Source organism: Chiloscyllium plagiosum, unplaced genomic scaffold (assembly GCF_037043375.1).
Source record: "Chiloscyllium plagiosum isolate Xiang-an unplaced genomic scaffold, Cpla_swu_hap1 HiC_scaffold_4, whole genome shotgun sequence".
Classification (NCBI taxonomy): Eukaryota; Metazoa; Chordata; class Chondrichthyes; order Orectolobiformes; family Hemiscylliidae; genus Chiloscyllium; species Chiloscyllium plagiosum.
Window position 1 is genome coordinate 76,040,942 of NW_028270142.1, and position 25,043 is coordinate 76,065,984.

The 25,043-nt window shown below is 38.7% G+C and overlaps 1 protein-coding gene across 1 annotated transcript in view; it reads right to left on the bottom strand.

Annotated features, from left to right (window-relative positions):
* Positions 1-12,687: 12,687 nt before the first annotated feature.
* The window catches only part of xkr4 (XK related 4), a 506,923-nt gene continuing 494,567 nt past the window's right edge, over positions 12,688-25,043 (bottom strand). Inside the window, exon 4 of the transcript XR_006311413.2 lies at positions 12,688-13,663. The gene's annotated coding sequence lies outside the window, so the exon portion shown is untranslated. The remainder of the gene's footprint in view (positions 13,664-25,043) is intronic.

The following is a 25,043-nucleotide window of genomic DNA, read 5'->3' on the forward strand; positions in this document are numbered from 1 at the left end:
ATTGGGTTCATCAAATCAGAACTAATATAGTGAGGAATGAATCCTTGGAGTGTGCATGTGATTGGTTCTGGATCTGTGCGTTCCAGAAACAAAGATCAGGCTATTTTGGATTTGGTGTTTTGACTGTAGTAAACTGCCTCCTCGAGCCACTATTATTCATTTGTTTGTCTGTTAGGGAAAAATTTCCAGGATTTTGACCTAATGACAGAGAAGTAACAGTGATATACTTTTAAATCAGGACAGTGAGCAGCTTGGAGAGGAAGTTTCAGGTGATGGTGATCTCATGTACCTGCAAGCCTTGTCTTTGTAGATGGCAGTGTTATGGGTTTGGAAGATGCTGTCTAAAGATCTTTGGTGAACTTCTGCAAAACATTTTGTAGATAGGCCATACTGCATATTGTGCATTGGTAGGGAAGGTAATGAATATTGAAAGTGACGTTTGGGTGCCTCGTTCAGTCAAGTGTGGAGTAATTCCAACAAACTCCTGACTTGTGGCTTGTAGATGATGGACAGACTTTGGGAAGTTGCGAAGTGAAGTCCTCTCTGGAAAAGTAGTTATATGACCAGTCATTTCCCAGTTTCTTGTCAATGGCATGCCCAGGAGTATGATAGTTGGGGTTCAGTGATAATAATGCAAGGATGATGATTAGGTTCTGTTGTTGGAAATGATTGTTGTTTGGCACTTGTGTGATGGAAATGTTACTTTCCACTTTCAGCTGAAATCTGGATGTTAGGAGAAAATGAGGACTGCAGATGCTAGAGAATAGAGTCGAGAGTGTGGTGCTGGAAAAACATAGCTGGTCAGGCAGCATCCGAGGAGCTGGAGAATCGACGTTTCAGACATAAGCTCTTCATTAGGAATGAGGCTTGTGGGCCAAGGGGGCTGAGAGTTAACTGGGAGGGGTTGGGGTTGGGGGAAGGTAGCTGAGAGTGCGATAGATAAATGAAGGTTGGGTTGAAGGTGAAGGGGAGGGAAACAAACAGATCCCACCACCAGTGATACACATCCCTCCCTACCCCTATCTGCGGTTCATAATGACCATTCTTTCTGCGATGTTCTTGTCAGGTCCACGCCCCCACCAAACCGCCCTCCCCTCCCAGCTCCTTCCCCTGCCACTGCAAGAATTGCAAAACCTGCGCCCACACCTACCCCTCATCTCCATCCAAGGCCCCAAAGTGGCCTTTCACATCCGTCAGAGATTTACCTGTACTTCCCCACACATGTAATTTATTGTATCCATTGCTTCCGATGCGGTCTCCTCCTCATTGGGGAGGCAGATGCCTACTTGCAGAACACTTCAGAGAACGTCTCTAGGACACATACACGAAGCAACCCCATTGCCTCGTGGCTGAACACTTTAACTCCCCCTCCCACTCTGCCAAAGACATGCATGTCCTGGACCTCCTCCATCACCAAACCCTTACCAACCGCCGCTTGAAGGAAGAACGCCTCACCTTCCGCATTGGGACCCTCCAACCACGCGCAATTAATGTGGATTTCACCAGTTTCCTCATTTCCCCTCCCCCCACCTTCCAACTCAGCATCTCCCTCTTGACCTGTCCTACCTGTCCATCTTCCTTCCCACCCATCCACGCCACCCTCCTCTCTGACCTATCATCTTCACCCTCACCTTCATCTACTGATTGCAGTCTCAGCTACCTTCCCTCCAGCCCATTTCCCAGTTATCTCTCAGCCCCTTGGCCCACAAGCCTCATTTCTGATGAAGGGCTTATGCTTGAAACGTTGATTTTCCTCAGATGCTGTCTGACTGGCTGTGGTTTCCCAGCACCACACTCTTGACTCTGAAGTCTGAATATTTTCCAAGTCTTCCTGCATTTAGACATAGACTGCTTCAGTAACTGAAGAGTCATGAATGCTGCTGAACATTATGTAATCATCAATACAAATGCCCATATTTGACTTTATGATGGAGGGAAGGTCATTGTTGAAGCAGCTGAAGATGTTTGGGCCTAGGGAACTGTCCTGAAAGACTCCTATAGTGATGTCTGGAAGCTGTGATTACTTTCATTGGGTGTGACTCAAACCAACAACATATTTCTCCCTGATTCTTATTGACTGCATTTCTTAATGCCACACTTGGTAAAATGCAGCCTTGATGTCAAGAGTAATCACTCCACTTCAGCTCTTTTGTCCATGTTAACACCAAGATTCTAATAAGGTCAGGAGATGGGTGGCCCTGGCAGAATCTGAACAGAGTGCTAGTGAGCAAGTTATTGCTAAGTACCCTTTCCTTCACTTTATTGATTTTTGAGAGTATGCTCCAGAGGACTGTAATTTGCCTTCATTTTTGTCCTCGTTGATGTGTACAGGACATAGCTGGGTAATTTTCCTCATTACTGGGTGGATGTCCATATTGAAACTGTACAAGATCATCCTGTCTAGGGATGTAGGAAATTTAGAACATAGTTGTTCAGTACTATTGCCTATTGCCTTCCCAATATATACTGTCTTCGGCCATCTATGACATCACATCAAGTGAATTAATAAGGCAGATGAGCTGCGTGGCTGGATTAGGCCAAGATGGATCACCTGTTTTGCACTACTGGCTGGAGACAGATGCAAAAGCTCCAGCCTTGTCTTTTGCACTGGTGCTTCCCCGTCATTGAGCATATTTGTGGAGCCTCCTCCTCCAATGAGTTGTTTCACTGCCTATCACCATTCATGACTGAATGTGACTAGGCTATAGGCCTTAGGTCTGATCCATTAGTCATGAAATCACTTGGCTCTGTCACCTGCTGTTAATGTTTTTTATGCATGTGGTTTTGTTTTATAGATTCACCAAGTTGACATCCCACCTATATATTGGTATGCCTCATGCTATTCCCAGCATGCCATTCTGCGTTCTTCATTGAACCAGGATTGATCGCTTGACTTTATGGCAATGGTAGAATGTGGGTTATGCCCAACAATAAGGTTGTGGATTGCATTGGAGTACAATTTGGCTGTTGTTGATAGCTCTCTGTGCCTCATTGAAGCCCAATCTCGAGTAGCTACATCTGTTCAAAATCTCTTATTTTAGATGACGATAACACCACAAAATACAATGGAGCATATCCTCTCTGTGAAGTGGTGACAACTTTGCAGGTAGTAATATCCTTATCTCTGAGGCATAAGGTCCTGGTTCAAGCCTGATGTATCAAGAGTTGTATCATAATATGTCTGCAATGGTTGACTACAAAGAAATTTATTACTGCTTCCAAGTCATTTTGAAACCACTGAGACTTATTACAGAACCTGTGAAAATATCAAACCCTTCGTTGACTGGAATTTTCTGAACAGCAGGCACAGTCCCCACTATGGCCCAAACCCAGAAACTTTTCCAACATCCAGTTTGAATTCCAGATTGAAAGGCTGGCAAGATTGGTGATTTCTTTCAATATTTCTTCAATTCTTTCACTGAGGTAGCAACTAATGTTCAAGAAAAATCTCTATATAACTTAATGGCAAACGTCTTTAATCAATGCTTAAAGTACAAAGATGTGGTTCTTAACTTTGAAGTGTTGGAATAATTTGTGGAAAAATCAGACTCCAGGTGGAAAGGCAATCTCAGCCCAAAACAAATCACGAAAATTAATTTTATTGCCCACTAGAAATTATAGAATTACACATACAAAAAGGACACAAACAACCAAATTTAACTGCTAAAATGGCCACAGTGTATTTATTCAATGATTCTGGTACCATGTGCTGCAGTAAAATAAAAAGTGTACAAAAAAATTGAGATGCAATATACAAAATTTCAAGTATTCTAATTCTTTACTTCTTCAAGAAAAAAAAGAACCAATATTTATTTGAAACATTACCTTAAATTTTCATCACTATAATGACTCAATTCACATTACAATTAAGACAGTACATTAACAATGCGCTGATATTTTTGCACTACTGTTTGTTCTATTGCTGAAAATCATAATATGAGCAACTATGAGTCAATACAGTCTTTCAAACTTGCATTATTAAGGACTGTTTGACAGAAAGGGATCATATTAATTTCAATCTTTTGGAAATTATTTGCAGTAAGATCTTTTCTTCCGATTTAACTCCAATCTATATGAGAGTTATCTAAAGCATATTTGTTTTTCGACTGCAGCCTACTTTCACTACATACTTGAAAAGACCCTATATTTACCCACTATTGCATAGGAAAATCAACATTTTCTATGTTCTCACTTAAGTTTGATCAGTTGATATATTAATCAAGAAATGGAATAATCACTTCCAAAATGAAATATATTAAGCACCTTATAGGACAATAGACAATTCACTGGGAAAAGAATATTAGCATAAAAGCATATATTTAGCCACAAAAAGTTCCTTCCATACAGCTGAATATTGGAATTTAAAAAGTGTATATTAAGCAATTAAATGTAAAATCATTATTTTTATACGGCAAGGAATGCAACGCATTATGAAATATAGAAAAGGGCAAAATGGCATCAATGGCATAGATATTATTCATAATTACATCTGTTAATTAGAACTTACCTACGTGATCCTAATTTAATTGTGATCCGAACATATAGGTGTAAATTTACAAGCAGACCCCAAAAAGATACCCATTTTAGAAACTACCCAATTTCTAATCAGAAAGTGTTTTTATAATGATTCATAACGTCAATTTCATGTTAGGACAGAAAATTTAAAATCTACCCCATTAACACATTTCTGCCCACAATTCAATGAAGCATATACAAAATGTTCCTGTTAAAAGTCCTGACAGAACTGACAAAATATTGTAACTTATTGAAAAATGTTAAAAAGAAATTGGATGAATTATTATAAAATACATCTCCACACTCTATGCATAAACCAATTGAGGTAGTTACAATGTACAATATATAATTATAGGTTATAAATAGTACATCCATCTTGAGTTTAATTACCTAATGTTTTCAGAATCAAAGTTTGTTTTTAACTAATGCCTTTACATATAGCAAGTATGAAGGCAAAATGCAGGTTCAATTTTGTATACCAATGAATACAGGATAATTTACGTAGGTGCTTATCGATCTCCTGTGGCATTGTGAGGGGAGTTAAGAACAAGTGTCATTTTCACGTGCAATAGATTGAAAGAGAATGGGGATATTTAATCAGGGAGTATGAATGCAATTCAATCCACATTTTAGAGCCATACGTGTTGTCTTTCTTCTCAGCCTATTAACACTTATAACTGTTGCAAGCTTCACAAATGGTGAAAGATTTGATCAAACTGATAAGTTTACATAGGTAGCTTCTTTCATTTACAGAGGAACCTCGCTTATCCAAAAGACATGGATGGGGAGTATTTTGTTTGGTTAATTGAATACCAGATAATCGAATATCAGATAACATAGTTAGCCAAGCATCGGGACCTTTTATTCTTGTTTGGTTAATCTGAAATTCAGTTATTCGAATGCCAGATAATTGAGGTTCCTGTGTATATAGACATCAGAATTTATAACTGAAATATAAAAATAAGGATTAAATGTATGAGTTTAAAATAGAGACTGAAGTTTTACATTGTGAGTCTCCTTCCAACAAATTGCTGCCAACTCTGATTTATCCAAAGACAATATGATCTTGACGCCACAAATGCAAGCTCTTGGGAAATCAGCAACTGTGCCTGAATATAAATTCATTCAGGTGAAAATATATGTAAGACTGTAGGCTATTTCTTTTTATTCTTATCATATACAGGCTTTTTGAATCAAATCTTGAAACTAATTAATTATCTATTCTGGTTTTGCATCATTAGTGGTAACTGGTCTATAGGCCTTGCCTAACTGCCAGTTTTCTCAAATGTAAACAAAATTAATTAAATTCAGCATTCTGTACAAATCACATTTCCTTCCTTCCTCTGATATTCCTCATTGTACGTTTCTTCAATTTTGACACTGGTCAAATGAACAATACCTTGTATCATTTTAGTATGTGAAAATGTATATTTATTTTAGGTTGATTTTCCATCATGGTTTGCATTTTTCATTTATAGTGAAACAATTCTATTCCTATCATCAGTATTAGGTTCATTGGAATAAGGCACCATGTTCATGAGAAAATGCTTTGGTAAGCCTTAATTTATTGTTTGTTTAGTGGGGAAAAGTGTAGGCTAGCCTTGCACTGTTTCATCAGAATGCTATTATGCGCAAGTGAGCCAATGTTTTATACTTACTATATTTATAAACAAAATTGTGAAACTTGAAAGAGTTGAGAAAAGATTTACAAGGATGCTGTCAAGGTTGGAAGGTTTGAGCTATAGGGAGCAGCTGAATAGGCCATGGTTGTTTTCCCTGGACTGTTGAAGGCTGAGGATTGACCTTATAGAAGACTATAAAACCATGAGGGGCTAGGATAAAGTGAATAACCAAGACCTTTCCCCCAGAGTGGGCAAGTCCAAAACTAAAGGGCACAGGTTTAAGGTGAGAAGGGAAAGATTTAAAAGGGACCTAAAGGGCAACCTTTTTCATGGAGAGGGTGGTACGTGTATGGAATGAACTGCCAGAGGAAGAGGCAGAGATAGGTACAATTGTAACATTTAAAACGAACATATGATGGGTACATGAATAGTAAGAAATTAGAGAGATTTGGGCCAAATGCTGGCAAATGGGACTAGATTAATTGAGGATATTTTGTCGGCATGGATAGATTGGGTCTGTTTCCAGGCTATACAGCTGTACGACTGTACTGGAGGGGATTGGCCTTGGAATTGTAACACTGGAACTTACAATGGTATCTAAAAATTAATTGAAAACTAAACTGCATTAAACCGCTTACAGCGAAACTTGTTACAGGATTAGGAAAAAATGATTTCAACATCATATTTCAGCTGAAATCTACATTTGAAATCATATTTTTTAAATATTTTATATTAACTAAAATCTAGAAATGATAAAGAACAAACCCTAATATAAAAAATATAATTTATGATAATATCAAAATGTACAAGGGAGCAGTCACCTCGTTAGAGGTTTACTACAGGCCCACCAATAGCAGCAGGGAAATTGAAGAAAGCATAGGTCGGCAGATTTTGGAAAAGTGTGGACGTCGTAGGATTGTTGTAATGGGTGACTTTAACTTTCCCAATATTGATTGGAACCTCCTTCGAGCAGAAGATTTGAATGGAGCTGTTTTTGTAAGGTGTGTTCAGGAGGGTTTCCTAACTCAGTACGTTGACAGGCCGACGAGGGGAGAGGCCATTCTAGACTTGGTGCTCGGAAATGAGCCGGGGAAGGTATCAGATCTTGTGGTGGGAGAGCATTTTGGTGATAGTGACCACAACTGCCTCACATTCTACATAGCTATGGAGAAGGAGAGGATTAGGCAAAATGGGAGGATATTTAATTGGGGAAGAGGAAACTATTAAACGATTAGACATGAGTTAGGAAGTATGGACTGGGAGCAATTGTTCCATGCTAACGGCACTATGGACATGTGGAGACTGTTTAAGGAACAGTTGTTGCGAGTGATGAATAAATATGTCCCTCTGAGACAGGCAAGAAGGGGTAAGATAAAGGAACTTTGGATGACAAGAGCTTGGAGCGTCTCGTCAAAAGGAAGAAGGTAGCTTACATAAGGTGGAAGAAGCTAGGGTCAAGCTCAGCTCTAGAGGATTACAGGCAGGCGAGGAAGGAGCTCAAAAATGATCTGAGGAGAGCCAGGAGGGGGCAGGAAAAAGACTTGACAGAACGGATTAGGGAGAACACAAAGGCATTTTACACTTATGTAAGGAATAAGAGAATGGTCAAAGAAAGAGTAGGGCCGATCAGGGAGAGCATAGGGAACTTGTGTGTGGAGTCTGAGGAGGTAGGGAAAGCACTAAATGAGTTTTTTGCTTCTGTCTTTACGAAAGAAATGAACTTTGTAGTGAATGAAACCTTTGAAGAGCAGGTGTGCATGCTGGAATGGATAGAGATAGAGGAAGCTGATGTGCTGAAAATTTTGTCAAACATTAAGATTGACAAGTTGCCAGGCCCGGACCACGTTTGTCCTCGACTGCTTTGGGAAACGAGAAATGCGATTGCTTCGCCACTTGCAAAAATCTTTCCATCCTTGCTTTCCACTGGAGTCATACCTGAGGACTGGAGAGAGGCAAATGTAATTCCTCTCTTCAAGAAAGGAAATAAGGAAATCCCCGGCAATTACAGACCAGTAAGTCTCACGTCTGTCGTCTGCAAGGTGTTAGAAAGGATTCTGAGGGATAGGATTTATGACTATCTGGAAGAGCATGGCTTGATTAAATGCAGTCAACACGGCTTTGTGAGGGGCAGGTCATGCCTCACAAACCTTATTGAGTTCTTTGTGGATGTGACTAGAAATGTTGATGAGGGTCGAGCTGTGGATGTGGTGTATATGGACTTTAGCAAGGCATTTGATAAGGTTCCCCATGGTAGGCTCATTCAGAAGATCAGGAGGAATGGGATACAGGGGAACTTAGCTGTCTGGATACAGAATTGGCTGGCCAACAGACGACAGCGAGTGGTAATAGAAGGAAAATATTCTGCCTGGAAGTCAGTGGTGAGTGGTGTTCCACAGGGCTCTATCCTTGTGCCTCTACAGTTTGTAATTTTTATTAATGACTTGGATGAGGGGGTTAAAGGATGGGTCAGCAAGTTTGCAGATGACACAAAGGTTGGAGGTGTCGTTGACAGTATAAAGGGCTGTTGTAGGCTGCAGCAGGCATTGACAGGATGCAGAGATGTGCTGAGAGGTGGCAGATGGAGTTCAACCTGGATAAATGTGAGGTGATGCATTTTGGAAGGTCAATTTTGAAAGCTGAGTACAGGATTAAGGATAGGATTCTTGGCAGTGTGGAGGAACAGAGGGATCTTGGTGTGCAGGTACATAGATCCCTTAAAATGGCCACCCAAGTGGACAGGGTTGTTACGAAAGCAGTTAAGAAGTGTTTTGGCTTTCATTAACAGGGGGATTGAGTTTAAGAGTCGTGAGATCTTGTTGCAGCTCTATAAAACTTTGGTTAGACTGCACTTGGAATACTGCAGAAGGGCTTATGCCCGAAATGTCGATTCTCCTGTTCCCTGGATGCTGCCTGACCTGCTGCGCTTTTCCAGCAACACATTTCCAGCTCTGATCTCCAGCATCTGCAGACCTCACTTTCTCCCCTTGGAATACTGCATCCAGTTCTGGTCACCCTATTATAGGAAAGATGTGGATGCTTTGGAGAGGGTTCAGAGGAGGTTTACCAGGATGCTGCCTTGACTGGAGGGCTTATCTTATGAAGAGAGGTTGACTGAGCTCGGACTTTTTTCATTGGAGAAAAGGAGGAGGAGAGGCGACCTAATTGAGATATACAAGATAATGAGAGGCATAGATGATACAAGATAATGAGAGTCGATAGCCAGAGACTATTTCCCATGGCAGAAATGGCAGAAACGAGGGTTCATAATTTTAAGCTGGTTGGAGGCAAGTATAGAGGGGATGTCAGAGGCAGGTTCTTTGCACAGAGAGTTGTGAGAGCATGGAATGCTTTGCCAGCAGCAATTGTGGAAGCAAGGTCATTGGGGACATTTAAGAGACTGCTGGACATGCATATTGTCACAAAACTTTGAGGGTGCATACATGAGGATCAATGGTCGGCACAGCATCATGGGCTGAAGGGCCTGTTCTGTGCTGTACTGTTCTATGTTCTATATTATTTTCATTTATAGTCTCACATTACTAATATGCATTAAGCCTCAAAGGTTTTCAAAACACTTTGATAACTGCAGCATTAGTAGAAAAATAAGTTTGCCAGAAGATTATCATATCTGGCAAAGCAGCTGAAAATTATATAATTATTTATAATAATAAATCATATCATATTGAAAGGCAGAGTAGGCTTGTTGGACCGAATGACCTACTCCTATTTCTATACTTCTATATGTTTCTAAAGAAGTTTTGACCTTTTGATTTTAAACAAAGGATTTAAAAGTGCAACTGAATGGATTACAGATTGTGCTTCCACACCAGTACATGGTAAAAATGACATCAAAAGTCACACAACGCCAGATTTTCATCCAACAGGTTTATTTGAAATCACAATTCTTAATTTTCACCTGACCAATGAGCTGTACTCCAAAAGCTTATGATTTTAAATAAACCTGTTTGACTTATAACCGAGTACTGTGTGACTTCTGATTTTGTCCACCCCAGGGGAACATTGGCATCTCCATATGATTATAAAAATGATACAGAGCTTGCAATACTGAATTATACTACATTCCCCATCACTTTCAGCCTACAGTCGAAAAGTGAGTCACTGGAAAAGCACAGCAGGTCAGGCAGCATCTGAGGAGCAGGAGAGTCACTGTTTCAGGCATAAGCCCTTCTTCAGGACTTATAGAAAATCCATACTCTGTAATTGAATGTACATGTGCAGAGTTTCATTCATAGGTTACCAACTGTCAATTAAATTGCAATTTCATTGGGGAGCCAGTAGCACAATCGTCTATGTGTTAATATTTCAAAGGTGAAAATGATGGCTAATGCTCATTGAATGCCAGAACTGACGTGTGTAACAAATTATGTGTGCTGGTTCCTAAAGTACACGATAACTTGACTTTGTCACAGTATACATTTCAGATCTGAGACAGTATACATTACTCAGCATACATTAATTGCTTCTTACTCTGAAGAGTCAAATTTGATTCCAAATGTTAATACTGTTTCTCTACAGATCGTGCCAGACCTGCTGAATAGCTCCAGTATTGTTTTTATTTGAATTCAGGGACATCTCATGCTTGATTAGAAAAGCCATCTACCTATATTTAGTTACACAATTTGATGACTGATTTGACTAGGATTTAGAGTAATTGGAAAGGGGAAGACCATACAAGTTTAACCTTGATAACAATTTAATAATATGCAATAAAGAGAAAATTTCCAAATAGACTAATCACAATAGTTGCAAAAATAAACACACTTAAAGCAAACATTTCACAACCAACATAAATCACTGAATTAAAATTGCTCAGATTAAAATTGTTGAATGCTGAATGTCTTTTAGCACTTTAGTGTTCATTACCTGCCAAAATGAATTTACTTAATGTTATACAATATATTTCATTTCCTCAAGTTATGCAATACAGGTATAGTTTTTGGGTTATAATGATATTATTTTTGTGGCAACAGCTGTGACAGGAAAAGAAAAACATATCTCTACCACGGCTTGTCAGTAAAAGGGAAATCATGTTGAGTAACTCTTCAGTTTTACAATTTCTGTCTTTTTGTATCACTAGGTATGTAATTAATTTTTCAAGGTGAAAACCACATATTTATACATAGCTAAGGCTCTGACAAATTAAAGATGTATATTTACAAATGATATACAATGCACTATGTAAAATGAAAATAAACACAAAAACATGCACAAATAAAACAAAACAGCATGACTCCATCTTTTACTAAAAATATCATTCATAATATTAAATACGCACATTTATATTAATAGCAGAATATGTATCACTAATTTATCAGACAATATAGAGGTTAAGTTGAAGTGCAACCATGGACAAAATTAGCTATCAATGCAACCATTTCAAAACTGTTTAATATCACAAAGTTCTTTATGAACTTTTTACATGAAAAATATTTTGCATAAAAGACAGTTAGTACACTGCTAATTATTTTGAATGTTTCCATTATAGCATTTCTTCTGTTTATTAAAACTTAATTGCTCCTAATTTTTTTTTAGATTAGATTACTTACAGTGTGGAAACAGGCCCTTCGGCCTAACAAGTCCACACCGACCCTCCAAAGTGCAACCCACCCAGACCCATTCCCCTACACCTAACACTACAGGCAATTTAGCATGGCCAATTCACCTAACCTGCACATCTTTGGACTGTGGGAGGAAACCGGAGCAAACCCACACAGACATGGGGAGAATGTGCAAACTCCACACAGACAGTTGCCCGAGGCAGGAATTGAATCCGGGTCTCTGGTGCTGTGAGGCAGCAGTGCTGACTACTGTGCCACCATGCCGCCCTCAAATATGTTTTTATAGCTGCCTCTCCTTTACTGAAGTTGGAATGATAATGCATACCATATTTGTCAACAATGTGCTAACAGTTGCGAATGTAAATATTTCTACCAATGTGTTGTGGGGGAGTATAGGTTGTCATTCTTACAGAGTCAATTTATGTTAGGGCATTTTTAAAAACTTTTTCAATTTTAATTTTTTTACCCGCCTCCTGAACTGCTGACCTTTCCTGAGCTAGGGGTCTTCAGAAAGGAAATCATATGTCAATGTCTATAATGATGGGCAGCAGCCTTTTTGATCTGTCGGAGCACCACAGCTGAGGCTGATCCCATTCTTACCTCATGTCTATGTGTATGCACTTCCTAGGAACAGCAAAAAAGAGTAGGAGTATTTAGTGTTTTTATTCCCTCCTGAGCCCATAGATACTGAGGTCAGTGCAGCTATCCTGCTGTGTGTCTGAGTTTCTGAAATATGTGCAGACTTCTATTAAAACCACAGATAGCAAAGGGGAAAAACATATCAACTCAGCATTAAAGAGATGTACAATGGTTTGTAATTTAAAACAATTATATTATTTCTTCATTTTAAGCGCATTCTGAATTCTTTCATGGTAAAACAAATAAAGTGGAATAGGGTGGCATAGTGGTTCAGTGTTTAGCACTGCTGCCTTACAGTGCCAAGGACCTGGGTTTGATTCCAGCCTCAGGCATGTGCCTCCCTGTGTCTTAATGGGTTTTCTCTGGGTTCTCTGATTTCCTCCCAGAATCCAAAGATGTGTAGGTTAAGTAAATTGGCCATGCTAAATTGTTCAGGGATGTGTAGGTTCCCTGCATCAGTCGGGGTAAATATAGGGTAGGGGAATGAGTTAATCTTCAGAGGGCCGGTGTGGACCTTTTGGGCCGAAGGGCCAGTTTCCACAGTTTCTATGATTCTGGGAATAACTTTATGAATATATGCTACACTTGGAGAAGTTTGCCCAGTGGGACCACATAGAGTCATAGAGATGTACAGCATGGAAACAGACCCTTCGGTCCAACCCGTCCATGCCGACCAGACTCCCAACCCAACCTAGTCCCACCTGCTAGGACTCAGCCCATATCCCTCCAAATCCTTCCTATTCATATATCCATCCAAATGCCTCTTAAATGTTGCAATTGTACTAGTCTCCACCACTTCCTCTGGCAGCTCATTCCATACACGTACCACCCTCTGCATGAAAAAGTTGCCCCTTAGGTTTCTTTTGTATCTTTTCCCTCTCACTCTAAACCTCTTCCTTCTTCTCCCTGACCCCAGGGAAAAGACTTTGTCTATTTATCCTTTCCATGTCCCTCATAATTTTGTAAACCTCTATAAGGTCACCCCCTCAGCCTCCGACGCTCCACGGAAAACAGCCCCAGCCTGTTCAGCGTCTCTCTGTAGCTCAGATCCTCCAAACCTGGCAACATCCTTGTAAATCTTTTCTGAACCCTTTCCAGTTTCACAACATCTTTCCGATAGGAAGGAGACCGGTAATCAAACAGGTCATAGTTCTTAGGGCAAGTATGTACTCAAATTTCCAATATGGATTCCTGACTGTCAAAACTGTTGACATTGTAAACTCAATGTTTTTTTTTCCACATCCCTGTTTCTTGTTGTCCAATGTCACGAGATCGAAAATAGCAGCATCACAGATGTAGTAGCATTGTCTGTGTAAAAGGAGTAAAATAGAAATATTCTAATTATATTAAGTCAAAATGAACTGGAAGTGAGGGTAAATTTAGATATAAAAATTGCTATAACTGATCACTATTAATAAATAAATTGCAAAAACAAATGTAACTTAAATTAAAGGACTAGGAAGTCACATGTTCCACAGAATTTAGTTTCCACTAAGACAGGGGTAAACACCAAAAAAAAATTGCAGTATTATTTACAGAGAATAAACCTGCTGGCACAATCATGCATAAATGCAAAGTAAATGTGACTCTTCACAATGTTTGAAAAATTGAGAATTCAAATGCAGCATGTAAATAATAAAATTGTATTCTGAAGTCAGTATGCAAGTCTGAATCTTCAGGGATCAAAGCAGCTCATTCATTTGACAACTTTGGAATTGCACACAGGTTTGATTATTTTCAACAAAAACAAAAATTGCTGGAAAATCTCAGCAGGTTTGGCAGCATCTGGTGGAACGAAAACACAGTTAACATTTCGGAGTCTAGTGATTCTTTAGAATAGTTCAGAAGACGGGGCACCACACTCAAAATAAGATATCTGTTTTCTCTCCATCGATGCTGCCAGATCTGCTGAGTATAGAGGCATTGAGTCATACAGCATGGAAACAGGCCTTCAGTCCAACCAGTCTATGCCGAACACAATCCCAAACTAAACTAGTCCCACCTGTGTCCTCCTGGCCCATTATGCCTCCAAACCTTTCCTATTCATGTATTTATCCAAGTATCTTTTAAATGTTGTAATTTTACCCACATCCACCACTTTCTCAGGAAGTTCATTCCACATGCAAGCCACCTTCTGAGTAAAAACATTTGCCTCATATCTTTTTGAAATCTCTTTCCTCTCACCTTAAAAATGTGCCCCCTATTCTTGAAATCACCCATCCTGGGGAAAAGACAACAGCTCGATCTATCCCTTTCATTATTTTATAAATGTCTATCAGATCGCCTCTCAACATCCTATGATCCAATGTAAAAAGTCCCAGCCTACCCAGCTCTCTTTATAACTCCAACCTTCCATACCTGGCAATATCCTGGTAAATCTCTTCCGAACCCACTTCAGCTTGATAATAAGTGGGTGACCAGAACTGGACACGGTATTCCAGAAGAAGCCTCACCAATGTTCTGCATAATTTCAAGAGGACCTCCCAACTTCTACACTCAAAGGACTGAGCAATGAAGGCAAGCGTGTCAAATACCTTTCCCATCACCCTGCCTATGCGATGCAAATGTCAAAGAATTATGTACCCGCACCTCTAGGTCACTCTGTTCCACAACACTACCCAAAGGCCCTACCATTAATTGTGTAAGCACTACCCTCATTTGGTGTACCAAAATACAATACCTCGCATTTATCCAGATTGAACTCCATCTGCCATTTTTAAGCCTATTGACCCATTTGATCAAGATTCCTTTGTAATCTTAGAAAACCTTCTTCACTGTCTACAATGCCACCAATTTTGGTGTAATGTGCAAACTTACAAACCATGTCTTGTACATTTTCATCCAAATCATTTATATAAATGACAAACAAAATAGGACCCAGAATTGATTCCTGTGGATCGCTGGTCATAGGCCTTCAGTCTGAAAAGCATCCCTCCACCATTACTTTTGTCTCCTGCCACTTAGCCAATTATGTATCTACTTAGCAATCTCATGTGACTTAACTTTACTAATTAGTCTACCATGAGCAACCTTGTCAAAGGCTTTACTAAAATCCAAATAAACAATGTCAACTGCTCTGCCATCATCACTCTTTTTGGTAACTTCCTCAAAAAACTCAATCAAGTTTGTGAGACACGGATTTTCCTCACACAAAACCATGCTGACGAGCCTTAATCAATTTTTGCCTCTGTAAATCTCTATAAATCCTATCATTTGTAATCGCCTCCAACAACTTACCCATAACCGAAGTCATAAACAAAGGTACAACATTAGTCATCCTCTAGTCAGTAGGCACCTCACCCATAGTTATGGATGAGGCAAATATTTTTGTAAGGTGTCTCAATTTCTTCTCTTACTTCTCACAATATTCTGGAATTCTTAGATCAGGTCCCATAGATTTATCCACCTTTATATTCTCTAGGTTTTCTAGAACTTCCTCTTATGTGATGTGAACGGTTTTAAAAACATCAAAGTTTATTTCTCTACATTCTGTAGACTCCATTTCTTACTCCACAGTATAAACTGATGCAAAATATTCATTTAGAATCTTTTCCATTTTCTGGGTTTCAACAGAAAGATGATCTCATTGATCTTTAAGAGGCGCTACCCTCTCTCTGGTTACCCTTTCACTCTTAATGTATTTATAGAATGTCTTTGGATTATCCTTAACCTTATCTGCCAATTATCTGTTATCCCCTCCTTGCCTTTCTGATTTCTCTCTTAAGAATGCCACTACACTCTTTATCATAGAATCCCTGCAGTGTGGAAATAGGATATTTGGCCCAACATGTTCACACCAACCCTGCAAAGAGTAATCCACCCAGACCCATTGGTTTACCCCTGACTAATGCACCTAACTTACACATTCCTGGGCACTATGAGAGAAATTTAGCATGGCAAATTCACCTAACCTGCGTATATTTTGGATTATGAGAAGAAACTGGAGCACCTGGGGGAAATGCATGCAGACACGGGAAGAACGTGCAATCTCCACATAGACAGTCACTCGAGGCTGGGATCAAACTCGGGTCTCTGGTGCTGTGAGGCAGCAGTGCCAAACACTGAGCCACCGTGCCACCCATATTGATTTTTATATTGATTAAGAGATTCAATTGCACCAGGTTGTCTGTATCTAAAATAAGATTCTCTTTTATTTTTGACTAGAACTCAATATCTTTATTCATCCATTGTTCCTTAATCTTACCAGCCTTACCTTCACTCTAATCGGAACAAAATGTCTCTGAACTCTCATCATCACATTCTTGAAGGCCTCCCACTTGTCAGACATCTGTGAACAGTTTACTCCAAACAACGTTTGGAAATTCTTGTCTCATATTATTAAAATTTGTCTTACTCAAATTAAAAAGTTTAACTTTTATGGAAGGCTTATACTTTTCCAAAAACATTTTGAAACTAATAGAATTATGATCACAAGATGCGAAGTGTTCCCCCATTTTTACTTCAGTCACCTGCCCTGACTTATTGCCCCAAAAACAGTCTAATTTGCTCCTTCTCTAGTAGAAGCACCCACATATTGATAAAGAAAGCTTTCTTGAACACATTTGACAAATTCTTCACCATCCAAACCTTTAACAATATGGTAGCCCCAATCAATATTTGGAAAATTAAAATCCTCCATAATTACAATCTTATTATACTTACATACACCTGAGATCACTCTACATATTTGTTTCTCAATTTCCCTCTTATTAATGGCGGGGGGGGGGGGGGCTATAGAATAATCCCATTTTTCCTTTCTTATTTGTAATTTCTACCCACGATTTTTCACAAATATACTCCCTAGTTACAGCAGTAATGCATTTCTTAATCAAAATCTCCAGCAATTTATGTTTTTGTTTCAGATTTCTAGCTTTCTCAGTTCTTTGTTTTATTTTCATCATTTTCAAGATGTATGTCTATTTGGAATAGATATTACAGGCCTTCACCACATGTGTTTGGGGGTTGGTGGTGGGTGGGTTCAGCCAGGCCACAGTGTTTTATGAGAGTGGGGCAGGTTTGTTCCAGGCTCACCACTAATTTTTTTTTCCTGGTGGAGGGATGGCACAAGAACAATTTCCCATGCTCTACCCCCACTAAAAGAAGTGCCAATTGTGGTGATATCTGTGGAAACTAGCACCCTATATGGCTAATAAGAACTTGGTGGTCATGATGATAGTTGCGCATGGAGTGTGCTCTGAGGCATTGGTGAGAAGTTGGCCAAGATGCAGATCCAGATGAGTAAGCAGCAAGCTGAAATTACCAGGTTTCTGCTCTAACTCTCGTGTTGGAAAATGTCTGCGTCCAATTTCTCTTTGATGGTTGGGAGAATAGTAAATTACATTCACTGAGGTGAGATGATGTAAAATGAGAATGTTAGTGGATGTAAAAAGGCCTTCTTACAACACAATGGTGACCATATCATCTCATGTTGGAAAATGGAATATTTTGCTATCAATATTGTGAATTTGATCTCATGTGATTTTCCCGACTTTCTTGCCAATGCTTACGTCATTCGCTGTCAGGGACGCTGTTCCACAGCGAAGGAAAGGCTGCAGGCATGAAAAGCAGCCCTGAGACCCCAAAAATCTCACAGGAGGGGATTCACCTTCGAATAGTAGAATCTTTCTCCTCAGCCCCTTGAATTTTAGTCTTTATTAAACATTTCAAGGGTACGCCGGAGGTCTTCTGCTTGTCCAATATTTTTAAGCTTATTATTTGAACAAGATTAAATAAAAATAGGTATGGAAATAACCTTATTACTTTCGGTACCCAAGTTCTTCATTGCTGGAATGTACGCAGTAATAACAGTAATAACTTGCATTTATATAGATCCTTGGACATGGAAAATTCCCATAGAAGCATAACAAAAACAATGCTGAACCAAAGTGGAATGAGGAATGATGGAAAGCTTGCTAAGGAAATTGATTTTAATGAAGGTTTTGAAGTGGGTGGAGGTGAAGATTGAAGACAGACAGATTCATTTAAATAATTCCAGAGCTTGAGGGCTTGGCAGAAAATATATACAATTGGAATACACGCTGTTCTTAAAAAAAGTCAATAGAGTCAATAACCATTCTGAGATGATGCTAGACTTTTACCAAACTGCAGGAACAGGATGATTCACCTGTTTGAGGTGAATGCATGAACAGTACACATTAGGAACAGATCCAGAATATTACAGTGCCATTATGATGCTTCCCTCCACAATTGATGATCTTTCATTTCAGGCAATTTGAGGCATTTGGAAAGCCCATTCGTAGACGTGGCATCCACTCAGCCCATACATAGAGATGGCATCCAAATGTAATTATGCATTGCAAGGGTTTTCATTGGACATCCATATATCCTCAAACTTCCTGTTAGGGAAGAGATGAGAAGGAAATTTCTTCTTTCATATACTGAATTCTTCAGCACTTTCTACAAGACAGAATTTTGAATAAATTAGGTCATTTGAGTAAGAGATCCTCCAGAAAGTTTTGATCTTAACATGATAGAATTTAACATTCAGTTCAAGAGTGAGCAGGTTGGGTGAGAAACTATTGTGTTTAACTTAAGTGAAAAGTTTGATAGTGAGTTGAGGATAGTTATAGCTAAAGTGACTAGGAAGATAGAGTAGCAGGACTGACACCAACAAGCAGTGGCAGATATTTAATGAAGTAATTCATGGCTCTGTGAAAATACATAGTCTGGAAGAAAGATTCTAAGAGAGGGATAATCGACATGGCTAAACCAAGAAAGTTAAGGAGAGTATTAAGAAAGAAGTAAAAGAATATAAGGAGACCAAAATCAGTGATAACCCCCAAAGACTGGGATAAATTCAGAATCCAGCAAAAGATAATAAAGTCAGAGAAAGTAAACTATGACTGCAAACTGGAGAGGAATATAGAAATTGACAATAAGAGCTTCTTTAAATATGTAAAAAGGAAGAGAAAGGTCAAAGCAACGTAGGCTCTTTTGAAAATGAATCTGGGGAGGCTGTTTTGGGGAACAAGGAAATGGTAGAAGAATTAAACAGATATTTTGCATCAGTCTTTATGGACAGATATATTTTGAGTGTTCCATTACTACTAAAGAATTTGGGGGAATTAAGTACCACCACCAGCATCTTTAAAAAAATTGTGTTAGAATCTGAAAAGAGGTACCCAGAGAGATAGTGGATGTATTAGGTGTAATTTTCCAAAAAAAATCCTTGCTTTCTGGAGAATTATAAAATAATTGGAAAACTGCTAATGTGACTCCACAATTTTTTAAAAAATGAAGAAGGCAAAAGGCAAATAAATGTAGGCCAATTCATCTAACATTTATCTTTGGAAAAATATTGGAATCAATTAATAAGGAAATATATGGAATATATGGAAAATCATGATCTATTCAAGCAGAGCCAGCATGGCTACATGAAAGACAAATAATATTTGACAAATCTATTTGAGTATTTTGAGGAAATCTCAGCTAAAATGGATAGAGGGGAACCAGTAGCTGTGTTGTATGTGAACTTCCAAAAGGCATTCAACAAGTTTGACAGAAAGTTGTAGAATCCTACAATGCTGAAATATGCCATTGTACCCATCAAGTCTACACCAACTCTCTGAAAGCATCCCATCCAGACATAGGCCCCACCCCCCACCCTATTTAGCAGAATCTCACATTTATCATAGCCAATCCACCTAACCTGCACATCTTTGGACTGTGAGATAAAATTGGAGCACTCAGCGGAACCCACATAAACATGGGAAAATGTGTTGGGATATAAAAAGCTTATACAGAGATACTGACAGGCTAAGTAAGTAGACAAAAAGTTGGCGAATGAGTATAATTGTGGAAAAAAGCAAAGCTGTTCATTTTGGAAGAGAGAACAGAAGGGCAAAATATTAACTAAATTGAGAAAAAGTACAGGAAACTGCATAACTTAAGGACTTGAAGGTAATAGCACACAACTGCAGCAGGTAAACAGAAAGGCTAATGGAATATTGGTCTTTATTTCAAAGGGATTGGAGTATAAAAGTAGGGAAGTCCTAGTGCAACTGTAAAAGATGCTGGTGTGACCACATCTGGAGTACTATGAACAGTCTTAGTCCCCTAAGTAAAGATATAATTTCATCGAAGAGAACTCAGAGAAGGTTCACTTGGATGATCTCTGAAATGGAGAGATTCTATTATGATTATTAAGCAGGACAGAACTCAACTCACTGGAGGTTGGAAGAATGAGAGGTGATCTCGTTAAAACATATAAGATTCTTAAGGGGCTTGACAGGGTAAACGCTGGGGCAAATGTTTCCCCTTATGGGAGAGTCTAGAGCCAGAGGACATTGTCTCAGAATAAAGAAGTGCCAATTTAAGACTGAGAAGACGAGGAATTTCATATCTCAGAGGGTTGTGAGTTTTTGGAATTCCTTACCGCAAAGAGCTGTGGGGCAGATTCCTTATGTATATTTAAGATTATGATGGATAGATTCCTGCTTAGTAGGTGAATCAAATGTTACGAGAAAGGGCAGGAAATTTGACATGGAGATTGTCCAATCAGCCATGATCTTATTGAATTCCGGTGCAGGCTTGGGGACTGAATGACCTTGACCTGTTTCTGTTTTGTGTTGTCTTGTGGATCTAGGTGGAACATTGGGCACAAGATTTCTATTTATTCAGAAGCAAGTTTTGATTATAATACAAAAAGGATTTTGAAAAAAAATCTAGAAAAATCCAATGTCATAAATTAAAGTAACAGTTAACATAGAATTCACAATATTTTCAATTATCTCAGTTCACATGAAAAATCTCAGCTTTAACATGGCCAATCTAAAGTTGCTGCTTTCTATTGCTCTAAGAGAATACTTTGTCCTTACTACTTCTATACTTTTCTGCAGATACAACATGTTATTTATGTTTCAAATAAATAACTGTATGTAACTTGGTCAATGAAACAGGTTACAAGTTTTACTTTCAGGACGATTATGAAGTCTTTGTACAAATTTCCTTATTTATCCTATTGACTTTGCTTTATGGACATATGATAATAAACAGAAGCTGCAGCACAGGTCTTATTCATGAATTTGTGGTTTTGCACCGGAACGGTAGCCATTGGATTGTTAATAGCAAAGATTTTTGTTTGAGAAACCAATCAAAAATGCAACACCAATAATGTCTGCCAAAGTGTAACCAGTGTAAAACATAGGAAAGCAATGTAAGACAGAGGAGAAAATGCAAAAGATTTCATATTTGGAACCCTGAGGGTGCATCACACAAATATTTGGAGGTGTTCTAATCATGAAAAAAAAATGGAAAAGTTGTGATGGAGTGATGAAATTGGTGATTTATTAGTGACTTTCAATATTCTGTCAGAAGATCAACATCCTGAAATCCTAAAGAGACAAAAAGCCAAGTGGAGAGATCAAGCAATTTCCATGTGAAGAATTGTAGCATGGAGAGCTTTTAGGTAGGGTCTTCCTTTTCATCTACTTATACCAAGTGGATGCTTTGGAATATTTCCAGGGCTGGTCCATTAAAAAAACCCTCACACATAAGCATGAGAGTTGCTGTTTTACCCGCTGGGACTTTATGAGACTTCAAACCATTATTTGGAATGAGTGATCAGTTCCAGAATCTTTCTGTCCCATTGGAAACAAAAGATACCAGGAGCCAAATTTTGTACACCCATTTTAAGACCTAATCAAATCCACTTCTTTGATGAAGCTTTTGGTTATGGTTGTAGATAGTCTCCTTGAGTCTCCTCCCAGCTGTTCGAGCAGCATGATTTCATGCAGACATTCTAGCTTATCATTTTTGGCTAGCATGTTCCGAGTATGAACCTTTCCTGCTTTGGAGTGACTCCTTTGTGCGAATGTAGATGAGATCTCAGGTTTTAGACTCAGGTAAACAGAAATTTGACTCTGTCATAATTGCCAGGAGCGGCACCAGACATGCCTAAAAATGTGGTGTCAACCTGCTGAAGCTACCAAACAGCTACTGGTTGCCAAATAGCATAAGAAGCTTGTCATAGACAAAGCTAAGCAATCCCATAATCAAAGGACCAGGTTTAAGCTCTCCAGTCCTGCCACAATGGTGGTGGACACTTGAATATCTCACTGGATGAGGTGGTTCCAAAAATGTCCCCATCCACAACGATGGAAAAGCCCAACACCTTTTATTAAAATTAAAAAGCTGAAGCATGTGCACCAATCTTGAGCCAAAAGTGCCAAGTGGATGACCTGTGGAGCTCATCCAGTGATCCACAGCAGCACAGATTCCAGTCTTGAGCCAACTTTATTTAGTATACATGCTGTTAAGAAATGGTTGTTGGCACTGGATATTGCAAAGGCTTACATCATTGTGGCACCTGTACTGAAGAACTGTGTTCCAGAATTTGCCACACCCTTGGCCAAGCTGTTCCATTACCTCATGTTTGACAACCACCTGACAATGTGAACATTTTTCCAGGTATGCCCTGCACACAAGAAGCATGACAAATCCAATCCAGACAATTACCACCTCATCAGTCCGCTCTCAATCATCAGTGAAATGATGGAAGGTGTCATCAAAAGTACTATCAAGCAGCCCCTCTTTCGCACAACCTGCTCATCAATGCCCAGTTTGGGTTCTGCCTAGACAAAATAGCTCCAGACCAAATTACAGTCTTGGTTTAAACATTGTCAAAAGAACTGAATTTCATAGGTAAAATGTGAGTGACAGTGTGTGGTATAAGGAGTCTTAACAAAACTGGTATAAATGGGAATCGGGGGCAAACATTACAAATTGGCAACTGTAAAAGTGGAGCAAGCAAAAAGGTAGGTGGTGATAATCATTGATGAAATCTACAAGAGAAAATCTATTAAGAAAATATTTCCACAGATTTGTGATTGGTCATGACTCCCAATAGAAGTGTAACAAGCCAGAATGTCACCCACCCAACAACATTAGTACTGATGACTTCTGAGATCAGCACACTTCAAATAATTTACACAAACTCCAGGCATTGTAATTACTTACTAGAAAATACAGTATATTGTTGCAGGATTTAAAGGCCTCTATTCACTTTAAAGACCAGGTATCTACAAAATTATGTTGGCTGGAGGCAAGTTTCTGATCTGTGTTTAAGTGTTGGAGAAATCACTTGGAAGGCATGATGCCTAACTCCATCCATTATGTTTCCACTTTCCAAGCCAGCTGGACAGGTTCTTACATTGGTTTGGAAGTAAGGAGATTGGGCTGAGGGGAAGACCTCTTGCAAACAACAAAAACGTGTTTCAAGGAGAGCTGCAGAAGGCATATTCATAGAGGTGACTAAAGCTTTAAGTACCAGTTAAACCATCAAATGCATGAGACATTCATATCAGCTCGAACAATAGTTGAAAATGTGGCAAAATAGGAGGCTCTGTCGTGTTGTTAATGCAACTACACAAGAGATGTTGCATTTAAAAGTTCTTTTCAGGATTCAGTTACTACTAATACATTGTTGCTCCCTACTTCTTCTATTTAGGTAATACATAGTACTTGATTGGTATAAAGGATCCATACTTCATACCTTGGTACCAAGAAGAAACAATTGCGTAAAAATATTAGGCATTCTCACAAACAGTTCATGGTCACACAAATTTATGAAGTCTCTAGAGTTTATGTGTGTGTATGAACAGTTTTTAATGAAACATCCTTTCATGATTTAGTCTATTGGTGCTATACGAGTTGTTGAGCATAGGGCTGTCAACAACAATGTGTCTTAGTTAGGACTTTTAATATAGTAACCATATTTGAAAGTCAGGAAGTTTCCTGTATGAAATTAATCCCAAACTCTGTTTGTATTTAGCTCGAGGATTTTCTTTCTGCAATCTATCTAGCAGTGCTTCTTGCCTAGGTTCCTATGTTTTATTCAGCTTCCATATGAGCAAGGGGGAAAATGGTAACTGATTTGTGGGAAGCAATTTTAAAAAATGTAAAGCTACCTGGCAAGGAAAAAAACAAAACAACATTGAATTAGAAATAATAGTGGGTTTTACATTATTTCCATGAGGTTTCCACAGATGTTTGACAACAGTAACAATAGACAATCTAAAGGATGTCCACAGATATTCAATGTCAACGTTTTTGGAAATCCTACCAATCTAGCTACCAGCCACTAAAAATAACTCTTGCCTTTTTTTCTCATGCCTCAAGATCTTGGGCATGCATTTTGCACAGGTTAGAATATTTGTAATAGCAATTGGAGTAAAAGTGATGAAACGTGAAACCTAAGACATTATTATGTTATTAGAGTTTCACTTTCAATCAGCCATTCATATGAAAATGACATTAGAAAATGGTCTATAGAAATGACATTAGAAAATAGGTAGGTGCAAAAGTGGCTGCATATTTCCACATAATGGAATTCATGCTTGTTTTGCTTTAACAACTACCCAATGCATTAAGTGGCTTTTATTTCTTTTGCCAACTATGTTTGGAAGTGACATTATCTTTGTTAGCAAATAACAGTTTTCCAAATGTTTTTCATATAATTTGACCAACTAGCATTCTTGAATTATCTCAGCCCTACTTTAATAAAGGAAAGGTAACTGGGAATAATTGATAGAAATAAGATTTGCATTCCTCCATTGAATATCATACTAATTTTAAAGTGTATTAATTCCACCTTTGCACCAAGAAAACTGGAGATTTAAATAAAAAATTTGAAATGTGTAATCTTACTTAATAAGAATGTTATGAAGTT